Genomic DNA, 11,506 nt, shown 5'->3' with positions numbered 1-11,506 from the left:
CTGAGATCAGAAGTTTTGTGGGTTTAGCTGGATATTATAGACGCTTCATTGAGGGATTTGCCAAGATTGTTGGACATCTGGCTCAACTGACGAGGAAGGATCAACCTTTTGCATGGACTGAGGCGTGTGAATCAAGTTTTCAGACACTGAAGGAACGTTTGACGACGTCACCTGTGCTTATTTTGCCACAACCGGAGGAACCCTATGAAGTTTTTTGTGATGCTTCGTATCAAAGCTTGGGATGTAATATCAGGATATTGTGACTACTGGAGGATAGGAACTCATTGTCTGTTCCAGTGGGTTTTTCTAAATTTTCACCTTCGATGTATTAGGCCTGATCAACTTAATATTGAGGGGGTGATATTCGGAATCACAGCTGGCAATGGACTCTGATAGAAGGATGTGTGAGATGAATTTGAATCGATCGAGGATTAGTCTCGGGTTTGGGAGGAAAATTCGTGTTAAGTAATTGATTTTCTTTGGGAAGGAGTTATCATTTTAAGAAATGAATATTCATTTAAGAAGTGTTGGAGAGTTAAAGGATATTAGAGGTCCAAACTTAGTGAAGGTTTAGATTTTAAGCCAATCGATTTGATCACGAACGCGTGAGACATGAAGTCTTGTCAGGTTCTGATCGAGAAACTAATTATTTGATTGATTGGAGGATGATCAAGTTATAGAAAGAAAGATGTTAGTATTAAGATGAATACCTGAGGTTGTTATATTTGGACGAGTTTCGTAGAGTTTAAGAGTCAATGGAACTTTGCTATGGATTTCGGTGATGCATGCTGGAGTTAGCAAGTGAATTTTGCTAAGTTGAATGAGAATCTTAGGGTTAAGATTGACTTCGGGAGTTGAAAATCATGTACGAATAAGAGATTTAGTGGTGTTGGCAAAATACGATAGTAGTTAAATCTCAGAAGGTTGAAGGATCGGATGATAAAATGACTAGTTAAGACCCTTGAGGTATAGTTATGATTTGATCTTCTAGAGGATAAGTCTCGATTTATGCGAAGTGTTAGGGATTTCAGTAAGTGTAAATTGGTTGGAGTGAGGAAAGTTTTGAGGACGAAGACGATAATAATGGATAGTTAGATATTAAGATGAAGATTAGCTTATAAGTTGTTGATAAGTTAATGTTTAAAGGGAATGAGTCTTGTGATGCACCAGGTATTAAGACTCAAGTCGAGTTTTAATTTGAATGGTGACTAAGTAGAAGATTGATTTCATGGTGCGAGTGATGATAGTTACGAAGTTGGATGTGATGTTAATGGACTATTAGATTTCAACGCAATATTTCGTCTAGGAGTTATCGAACGGACAAGTGGAGTTTTGGACTATAGATGAAGATCACGAGGACAAGTTGAGTATTTACTTTGAAATGACAGAGAGGCACCGAGTTTAAGAAGAATTTCGGACAACCGAAAGTAAAGAAGCAAGTGGCTAAGATTGTGTGACTGCACGGAGTGCCAACCGGTATCATTTCAAGCAGAGATCCGACGCAAGTGATCGAGCCAGACGACATAAAGTTGAAGGATGATATGTCTTTTGAGACGCCGCAGGTCAGCATTGAGGATAGAAGACTGAAACAATCAAACGGAAAACAGATTGCTTTAGTGAAAGTGATATGGAACAACGATACGGGAGACGCTACATGGGAATTGGAAGATAAGATCAAGGAACTGTATCCCGGACTTTTCGCAGAACTCTGAGTTTCGAGGACGAAACTTTCTTTTTGGAGGGGAGTATTGTAAGACCTGGATTTACAGGACAAGTTAATTTCCGACTCACGCGTAGAATCAGTGTAAGCGTGACAGGAGTTTGAGGTTTGAGAAAGATTAATGAAGAAGAAAGTTCAGGAATTGCTTGAGGAATGTTGTGTAGTCGTTTTAGGAATTAGTGCGAGTCGTCTGCACACCTGCCTTATGGCGAGAGTGTCCAGAATAGGCTAATTTCGCTTTTAGAGCAACGTATTAACTGAGATTTCAAATCCTTGGAAAATTTAAAGGTTCTCTTTATTTTTCCTTCGACCAGTGTTTCATTCTGGAACTCTGGACTGTACCCACGATAGTATTCACTTCTCGGAAGTCCGACGATGCTAATTTCTTTGCTTCGAAACCTTAAATTCAAGCGCTGGATGAAGACTTTTTCTATTCGGGACTTCTAACGAAGTTTCCGTCCGTGTTGCCAGATTTTTTTCGATGATTCCAATCTTTCTTCAGAACAAAGTTTTGTCGTCTGACCATCACAGCAAAAATGAGTTTTTCGGGACAGATTAACTACCGCTTTTGGGATTTTAGATATCGTTTTTCCCAAATGTTAGAGATTTGTTTTGAGTTCTGGAATTCTGTCGCCAGAATCTCTCTTAGAATTCATCGGTGAATGTGCTGCAAAAATCGGAATCGCGAAATTTTCATTTTCCCGCGATTTCACCTTCCTATAAATAGTTGAAAAATCAAAATATCTTCATTTTCTTTCCATTTGGGGCCGCGGTCTAAGGAGAGGAGAGGAGAGGAAATTTTCGCCGAAACTTGACCGATCTTCACGCAGTTCGTTCCTACTTCAAGGTATCGAGGTAACTAGCTTGATTCTTACCTCTGATCATCGTTTCTACTGCTTTTCTGTAGTCGTTTCTGTGCTCAAAGTTTCGAGCTTTTTGTAAAACTGTCCGTTTTTCCTGATTTCTCTGTTGGGGTATGTTCTCTACGTGCCCAAGAGGCTAGAACCTTCGTCGGTATTCGCCGATACGGATCGAGTTGTCAAGGATCTGAAAAACTGATTCAAAACCCTTTTTGCGCACATTTCGAAACTTTATTGTCGAAAAGTCGTAATCTGACTTCGTGCCTTTAGGATTTGTTGTTACGAATGTCGTTAGGATCATTGCTGTCAAATTTGTTTTCCGAAGTGATAACTTTGAGGTTTTGAGCTTTTATTTTGGACCAAAACGCCCCTGAACGGCCGTATTTCGATCCGATTGTCCGAAAATTTTTCCGACAGTTTCTTTGCCTTAGTTTTACCCTAAAACTACCTTGTGAACTGTTTAGATCGAAGAAAAAGAGCCGGAGCTCTTTTCCTCTTTTGGCCGAGAGCTATTTCAAGGGGGGGGGAGTTTTTCGTTTTCGAAAACTTGTCTTTTCGTATCCGATTGTTGTATTCTGAAGCTTTAATGCTTTGTCTATCGTTCATTAACTGTATTGTGATCGAGCTAATCGATTTTGTTTGGATTTCTTCTTTGTTTTCTCCGAGGTTCAGTTGAAGGGACTTTGGATATTTCAGAGCAATCGTGTGAAGGATATTTGAACCACGAGACTGGAGCAGCTCGAGGTTAGGGCAACTTACTATTAGCTATGACTGCATGATAGGCGTCGATGAATTCGACTTATGCTTTACTTTGATGTTGATTATGTTGATGAACAGATGTATGATGTTTTCTATAACTGATGATGTTGAGATGTTATTGAATTGTGCGTTTTGACGCGACTTCGGAGTGGGGAATCGTGGAACTGGTGTTATTTGATATTTCGGGTTGGATGAACAACCCTAGGCAAGTCCAAACTCAAGGGTTGAGACTTAGCCATTTGTTGAATACTTAGACTTTCCCCGGGAAACTTGCTATTGGTGGGTTTTTGGAAAACTTAGAATGAATAGAATTTTGAAAACTAGAGACTTTGGGAAACTTAGACTTCGAGAAATAAACTCATAACTTGACTAATTCAATTCGAAACGTTTTCATTAACGAATAAACCACAGGGAGTCTCAATGGGAAAATGATTGCGAAAGACGGGGAAAAGTCGACTTTGTCATGGGTTTTGGGGAATTGGTGGAAGCCACAGAGGCGATCCATGGTGATGATTGAAAGTCACCGAGTACTCTAGTACTCTTGTTGTTGGAGTTGTGTTGTATTGACCGACACTAAACTCTTATTCTCGTACTCTTGTTGTTGGAGTTGTGTTGTATTGACCGACACTAAACTCTTATTCTAGTACTCTTGTTGTTGGAGTTGTGTTGTATTGACCGACACTAACTCCGAGTTGTGTTGTATTGACCGACACTAACTCTTGGGCCTTCGAGATTGGGTTTTGAGCTAAACACTTATGTTGTGAGGACGATTCGATGTTTGGCTAACCATATTGCATCATGCATCATTTGGTGAATAACGAGAATGGTTCACCAATGCATCATTTGGTGAATAACGGGAATAGTTCACCAATGCATCATTTGGTGAAGAACGGGAATGCTTCACCGATGCATTATTCGATGAGGAACGAGAATGCTTCACCGATGCATTATTCGATGAGGAACGGGAATGCTTCATCATGCGGTGAATAACGGGAATGGTTCACCAAGAGTGAAGAACGGGAATGCTTCACTAGTGGCGAACGGGAACGCGTCACAATTATCCGGATCATATTGATTGCATTTCACGCATACATTCATTCTGACTGGAATCGTGTGCTGTTTGCATTACTGAATTATTGTTAGAGCCGATAACATGCTAGGAATATACTTATATATATATATATAATAACATATATATATATACCCCATATCACATGTTGAGTGTATATCTACTTATTTTCGTGAGTTGACCCTAGCGCCTTGGCTTTGGTTTCATGTTTGTGTTTGGGCGGTCGGCCTGCTGCCAGATGTCGACGGTGGATTGGGTTTCGATGGTCTCTCCCTCGGGGGGGATCAGGATTGAGTTGGAGGACCGTACTGACGAGCGTGGACGTCTGACGGAGAGAGTTCTGCGACGCGTGGAGCTGAGCTTCAACTTGCCAACTTCAGTTCGATGTGGACTCGGTACCGGGAAGGGTAGGTTTAGGAGGCGTCATGTTTTGTGTAGAGCTCTAATTCGTCTTACTTTTGGGATAGGGTAGGTTCCCGATATATGGCTTTTTGTGTGGTTCTCTTGCTGAGGATCACAGAGAGTCTGTCGGACTATAGGGGTCTTGTGTTGAGGCCATTTTGGGGCCGACTTTCTCATTGGATGACTGTACGTATGACTCTTACTTACACTACTGGTTCTGTATATATTTGCCTACGGGCACACCACTTTGGAGTCACTGCGAGTGCGCGTGACGTGGGAGTGCAGCTGAGGCTGTACATGTTTATATATGCTGTACATCGGTTAGTTTAGGTTGCTGGGTTAAGTCTTTATTTCTTATCGCTTTTATTAAAAGGAATCAAACGAAAAAAAATTACCTGTTTTTCCGCGTAAAGTTTATTTTTGGTTACTAAAGTGACACCCGGAAATCGGGGTGTTACATCCATCAACAAACAGGATCCACTCGCCTTGAGTTTTCTCGCCTTCCGTGGGTGTCAATTCCGCCACGAAGTCGATCAAGCTTTGGATTGTAACTTGTCCCCTTGGCTCATACTGTATATCATACTCAGACAACTCGACTGACCAGCTGACCAATCTCCCAGACAAGTCGGGCTTCTGGAGTACCTGTCTTAAAGGAACATCAGTTTTAACTCTGATTGAGAAACTTTGGAAGAATGGCCTAAGGCGTCTCGCTGTTTTTAGAATTGCCAAGGCCGCCTTCTCAATTTTTTGGTATCGCAATTCTGCACCTTGCAGGGTATGACTCACAAAATATATAATCTTCTGCTTCTTCCCTTCTTCTTGAAGCAACACCGTACTGACCGTCCTATCCGTGACCGCCAAGTAGAGCGTCAAAGGAACGCCTGACCTGGGTTTGGATAGTATCGGCAACGTTGCTAATGATTCTTTCAATTTGGTAAAATCTTGTTCACATTCCTCTATCCATTGAAACTTCGAATTCTTTTTCAAACAAGTGAAGAACGGAGCCGCTTTGTTGCCCGCCATCGGCAAGAAACGGGCTAAAGCAGTCATGCGTCCTGTTAATCGCTGTACTTCCTTGACACTTGTTGGGCTTTTCATGTCCAAGATCGCCTTGCCTTTATCTGGGTTTACTTCAATCCCCCTTGAGGTTATCATGAAACCCAAAAATTTTCCCCCTTGAATCCCAAATGAACATTTCTCGGGATTTAACTTCATTTGATATTTTCTTAGCTGATCAAATGCTTCCTTAAGATCGTCGTCGTGATCCTTAGACTTGGCTAACTTAACAATCATGTCATCTACATACACCTCCATATTTCTTCCAACTTGCTTTGAAATTTTTTTATCCATGAGGCGTTGGTATGTGGCTCCTGCATTTTTCAAACCAAAAGGCATAGTTTTGTAACAATAATTCGCCTGGTTAGTCATAAACGCTGTACTTTCCTCATCAGAAGGGTGCATCATGATTTGATTATACCCAGAATATGCATCCATGAGACTTAAAAGTTCGTTGCCGGAAGTCCCGTCCACCAACTTATCAACATTGGGAAGAGGATATGAATCTTTGGGACACACTTTGTTCAGGCTTATGTAATCCGTGCACATTCTCCACTTCCCATTGGCTTTCTTGACCATCACTACGTTGGCGAGCCAGGTTGGATACTGCACCTCGCGAATAAATTGGGCCTTGATTAACTTCTCAGTTTCTACTTGCACCGCCTTGTTCTTTTCATCACTCATCCTTCGCCTTGGTTGGATGACTGGTTTTGCTCCTGGCCGTATTGCCAGTTTATGAGTGATCACATTGGGGTCAATCCCTAGTACGTCATTAATTGTCAATGCAAAAAGATCCAAATTCTCGCCCAAAAGGGTGATCAACCTTTCCTCTTGTTCTTTTGTTAAACTGCTGCCGATTTTCAAAACCTTATCCTTAACTTGTGCTGATTTTGTTTCTTCCAAAGGTTGTGGGCGGAAATCGTCAGCATCATCTCTTAGGTCTAAGCTAAACCCTTCGTGTGGAAAAATCTCGGTGATACGGTGGCTTTCCTTGGCGGCCTTTCGCCCATAGAGAGCCACACTTCTTAGGTAACATTCTCTAGCTGCATTCTGATCAACGCGAAGGACCCTAACCTTCCCATTATAGGCTGGGTACTTAACAGTTAAATGTGCGGTTGAAATTACAGCACATAACTTGTTAAGGGTGTCCCGCCCCAAGAGTACGTTGTAATTGGCTCTACACGCCAATACCAGATACTTCACCTGAAATTTCTTGGCAAACTCCCCTTCACCAAAAGCCGTTGATACTTCAACATATCCTCGCACATTAACACGGTCTCCTGTAAACCCCACCAGGGTTCCTGCATATGGTTTTAAGTCTGACTCCTTTAACCCCGGGCGATCAAAGGCGTCTCCATAAATGATGTCCGCCAAAGATCCCTGGTCTAAAAACTCTTTTTTCGTCAGGTAATTGTTAACCCTGATTGTCACTACAATCAGATCATTTTCATGAGGAATAACATGTGCAAAATCATAAGGGGTGAATATAATGGGAGAGTGATTCAACCAGCACTCGCCCTCGTACGCCTCATGTACGGAATGTACAGCCGCCACATAACGCTTTCTAGCCTTGCTTGAAATCGCACCCCCTCCAAATCCTCCTGCAATGGATGAACATTCCCCAACAGGATCGCCCAACTCTTCAAATATCTCATTTCCTTTGCCTTTGTCCCCTTGAGTTACCTTTGTGGCCTCTGAAGTTGCTGCCTCTTTAACAAAATTCTCCAGATGGCCAGCCTTGATCAACCTATCAATCTCCCGCCTCAAGTTCCAACAATTGTCTGTGGTGTGCCCCAACGTTTTGTGGTACTCACACCATCTGTTTGTATCCACATTAGTTGGTGGTCGCCTAGGTGGTGGCGGATATTGCACCGCATTTGTCTGTCCAACTGCTTTCAAGATAGTGCTTAGGGGAGCATTCAATTTAGTAAGTGGGACTGGAGTTGGCGAGGCTCCTTGTTGGCCAGCCGGGACTGTAGTGGTACCTTGGGGATTTCTGTGCCACGTATTCTGGAATCCGGGTTTGGAATTTTGATAGGGGCCGGGTCTTAGAATACGTGGAGTTTTAGCTACCCTTGTTTCCTTTCCAGTCTTGTGTTTTTCCTGCGAAACTCCGCCAGGCTGGACATGTTTTCGCCCCTCCTCCCTTTCTTGCTTTTTCTGATCGTCTTGCTCAATCAAAATGAATTCCTGAACGCGAGCACGAAGATCAATCATGTCCCTCGCTGGTCGTCTGGTTAAATCTTGATTCAAATCCCCCACCCTAAGGCCATTTTTGAAAGACGCCAGGCACACATCCGGGTTGTCCTCCTCCAGTTGAACATCCATTTTACTGAAGCGCGCCATGTAGTTCTTGAGCTTCTCTCCTAGCTGTTGATGTATGCTGATGAGGTCAAACATGGTTGCTTTGGTAGTTTTGTTGGCGGAGAATTGAGTTAAGAATTTAGTAGACAAGTCTGTAAAATTGTCAATGGAGAAGGGCGGCTGTCGGATGAACCATTGCATCGCCATTCCCTTGAATGTTGAAGGTAACAATCTACACTTCACCTCATCTGTCGCCCCACCAATAACCATTTTGGTGTTAGAGTAGCGCAAGTGTTCCATGGGGTCAGATTCGCCCGAAAAGGCGTCTAAAGCCATCGTTTGCAAATGCTTTGGTATGCCCACCTTTGTGATGGCTTGAACAAAAGGTTGAAACTCGACGACATCCTCGGCCTCGACACGTTGTCCTTGCTTATAATCTTGCCGCTGGGTTAAATACTCCACCTGGGCTTGCAACTGCTCGTTTTGGCTTTGTACTTTTTGCAAAGTATCCAACATTTGTTGCAAAGCCGCAGGCGTGATACCCGTCACCACTTCTTGTGTTTTCCTCGGAGCGCTGTTTTTGAGGTCTTCTAGATTCACATATTCAGGCGGCGTTGATCGTCGCCTGACACTGGGATCTGATTTGGCTATCAGATCGGAGGGCTTTCCCGGAGCTAAATTCACCAACGACGCCGGTGACTGCGCCACTGAGTGAACCCCTTCCGAGGAAGCCTCCTGCTCCTGCTCTTGAGGTATTGCACGGTTGTTGTATCGTCCGCCGCCGCGGCCGCCCTGTCGACCACCACCTCTCCGGCGATGATCACGGCGGCCCACACCGCACGAACGGGTTTCCATGGATCGTAACTCTCACCCTCTACGTCCACTAGTAGATCGAGGTTAGACCCACAGACGACGCCAATGTTCTGTACTAGGGATGCTTACGTGAAAGAGGGAAAGAAAGTAAACCTAGCAGAGCACTTAAAATAGCAAAGATGTCATAAAAGGTAAATTCTCATTAAATGTTCAAAAAAGTGATTCGTACAAGGTGATGACCTCCCCTTTTATAGAGGGTGTGGTCATGATATGGACTTTTCCTATATTTGGGCCTGACAATCAGGGCCCAAATCTCTATGCGTATAAGACAAATCCAAAGGAATCTTCCAACTGGCTTGTGGGTCCGTCTGAAGGGAGGGCGAGATTCCTTGTTGTTTCGCCGGTTCGCGCCATGGCTGCCTTCGTTCGTTTGATTGCTTGATTTGGGCGGGCATAAGGAATCTTTATGTCCCCGCCCAGTCCAGCTGTGTTGAATTTTTTCAACTTCTCTCTCCCCCTTTCAACTTTCAACACTTGTTTTAAACACCATTGCACACACATTTCAACATTAAACATACCAACTTCAACACCATTGTAGATGGTCTAAGTGGACAGATATATAGGAATAAATTTTTTTCTTCAAAGTGGACATTTAATAAGGAACGGAGGGAGTAGTTTAAGAGTACTGGAGTGGTGGAAATATCCTTCAGAATATTTACCATGTGATTTTCATCCAAAAAATTTTTCCATATGCAAATTTCCTCGCAGTAGGTTGATGTCTTTGGAGTTGCTAAGTTCATCAAAGGCAAGTATGAGAATGATTTCATATCCTTTGGTCTTGTGTATAACCAGGGCCGGTCCCGAACTTTTGGAGGCCCTGGGTTAATAATAAAAATAGACCTCTAATTTTTTTTTTTGGAGAAAGTTTAATAGGTACACTAAGCCAAAAAAAGGTTTTTATAGCGCTTCGGACCTCTCGCCGCTGTTAAATAGTATACAGCGGTACGAAGCGCTGTAAAGGATTGACTATTTACAGCGCGTTTTTAAGTAAAAACGCTGTAAAAATTATTTAAAATTTTTTTTTGGGGCCCTTCTTTTTTGGAGGCCCTGGGCTGTGGGCCTGCTTGCACAGGCCCAGGGCCGGCCCTGTGTATAACTAGTATTCACTTGATTCTTGTTTATGTTAGATTGCTTGACAGTTTCTTTGTTTTTCTTTCTTTATTTGGCAGAAGTTCTTGACTGTGAAAGTTTTAAATCTCAACAGCTGTCCATATTTATCACAGATACCTGACATATCTAGTCTCCCAAACTTAGAAGAGCTTTCGTTTGAAAAGTGTGAAAAATTAATTACAATTGACCATTCGGTTGGGTCCTTGGGCAAACTTAAAATCTTGAATGCTGTTGGATGCAAACAGCTTAGGAGTTTTCCACCCCTTAAGCTGCCCTTTCTTAAAGAGCTCAAACTTTCATTTTGTTCAAGTCTTGAGAGTTTTCCAGAAATATTAGACAAGGTAGAAAATATAACCTACCTTGATTTGGAAGACACCTACATAAGAAAATTTTCATCTACTTTTCGAAATCTTACTTGACTTCGAACTTTAAATGTGAGTCACTTGCTGCCATTGAGGAGCTTAGTCATGATGCCACAAGTGGCTAAACTCACCATCTGTGAAGAGACAGGGTGGATGTTGGAAATTGAGGAGGAAGGTGAAGAAAAAGTGAGCTCCAATCTTTTGTTTTCAAACGTAAGAGGGCTTCGTCTCGCACCGCGTGACCTGTCACATGGATCTATGGCATTAATTCTGTCGTGGTTTCCTAACTTGAAAGAGTTGGACCTACACGATGGTACATTCACAATTGTACCTGAATGCATCAAAGAATGTTGCTTTTTATTGAAGCTTATCTTGAATGGTTGCAATTATCTTAAAGAAATTGAAGGGATTGCGCCAAGCTTAAAATACTTATATGCACATGGATGTTATTCTTTGAGTTCCTCGTGTATACGTATGTTACTGAAGCAGGTTAGGTTTTGATTTTTTCTGAATATATTTTATTTGATAATTATTATTTATACGCTAAACAAATTTATAAACTGACAGGAATTTCATGAAGCTGAAGGCAGCTACTTTATTTTGCCAAGCCTAGAAACAGAAATGATTCCAGAGTGGTTTGAGCACCAGAGCCGGGGTCCATCTCCCTCACTTTCTTTCTGGTGTCGTAACAAATTCCCTGACGATATACTACTCTGCCTTGATTATGCAAATGTGAACACTACAAAAAAATGTATTTATAGTGGCATTGATATTGTTCAGTTGTGGCATTTATTAAATGCCCCAAGTGTTATTAGTGGCATTCACCTTTAAGTGCCTCTATTACAGGTGCCACAACTGATTTGTGGCATTTTTTGCTTAAATGCCGGTTTTTGTATGCCACAAATGCTCCTGGCATCTTCTAAATGCCACAAATTGAAACTGACATCTTTTTAAATGCCACAAACTACATATATGCCTCATTTTATCAATA

This window comes from Lotus japonicus, chromosome 2, assembly GCF_012489685.1.
Source record: "Lotus japonicus ecotype B-129 chromosome 2, LjGifu_v1.2".
NCBI classification, from domain to species: Eukaryota; Viridiplantae; Streptophyta; class Magnoliopsida; order Fabales; family Fabaceae; genus Lotus; species Lotus japonicus.
Note: the sequence above shows the minus strand (reverse complement) of the source record.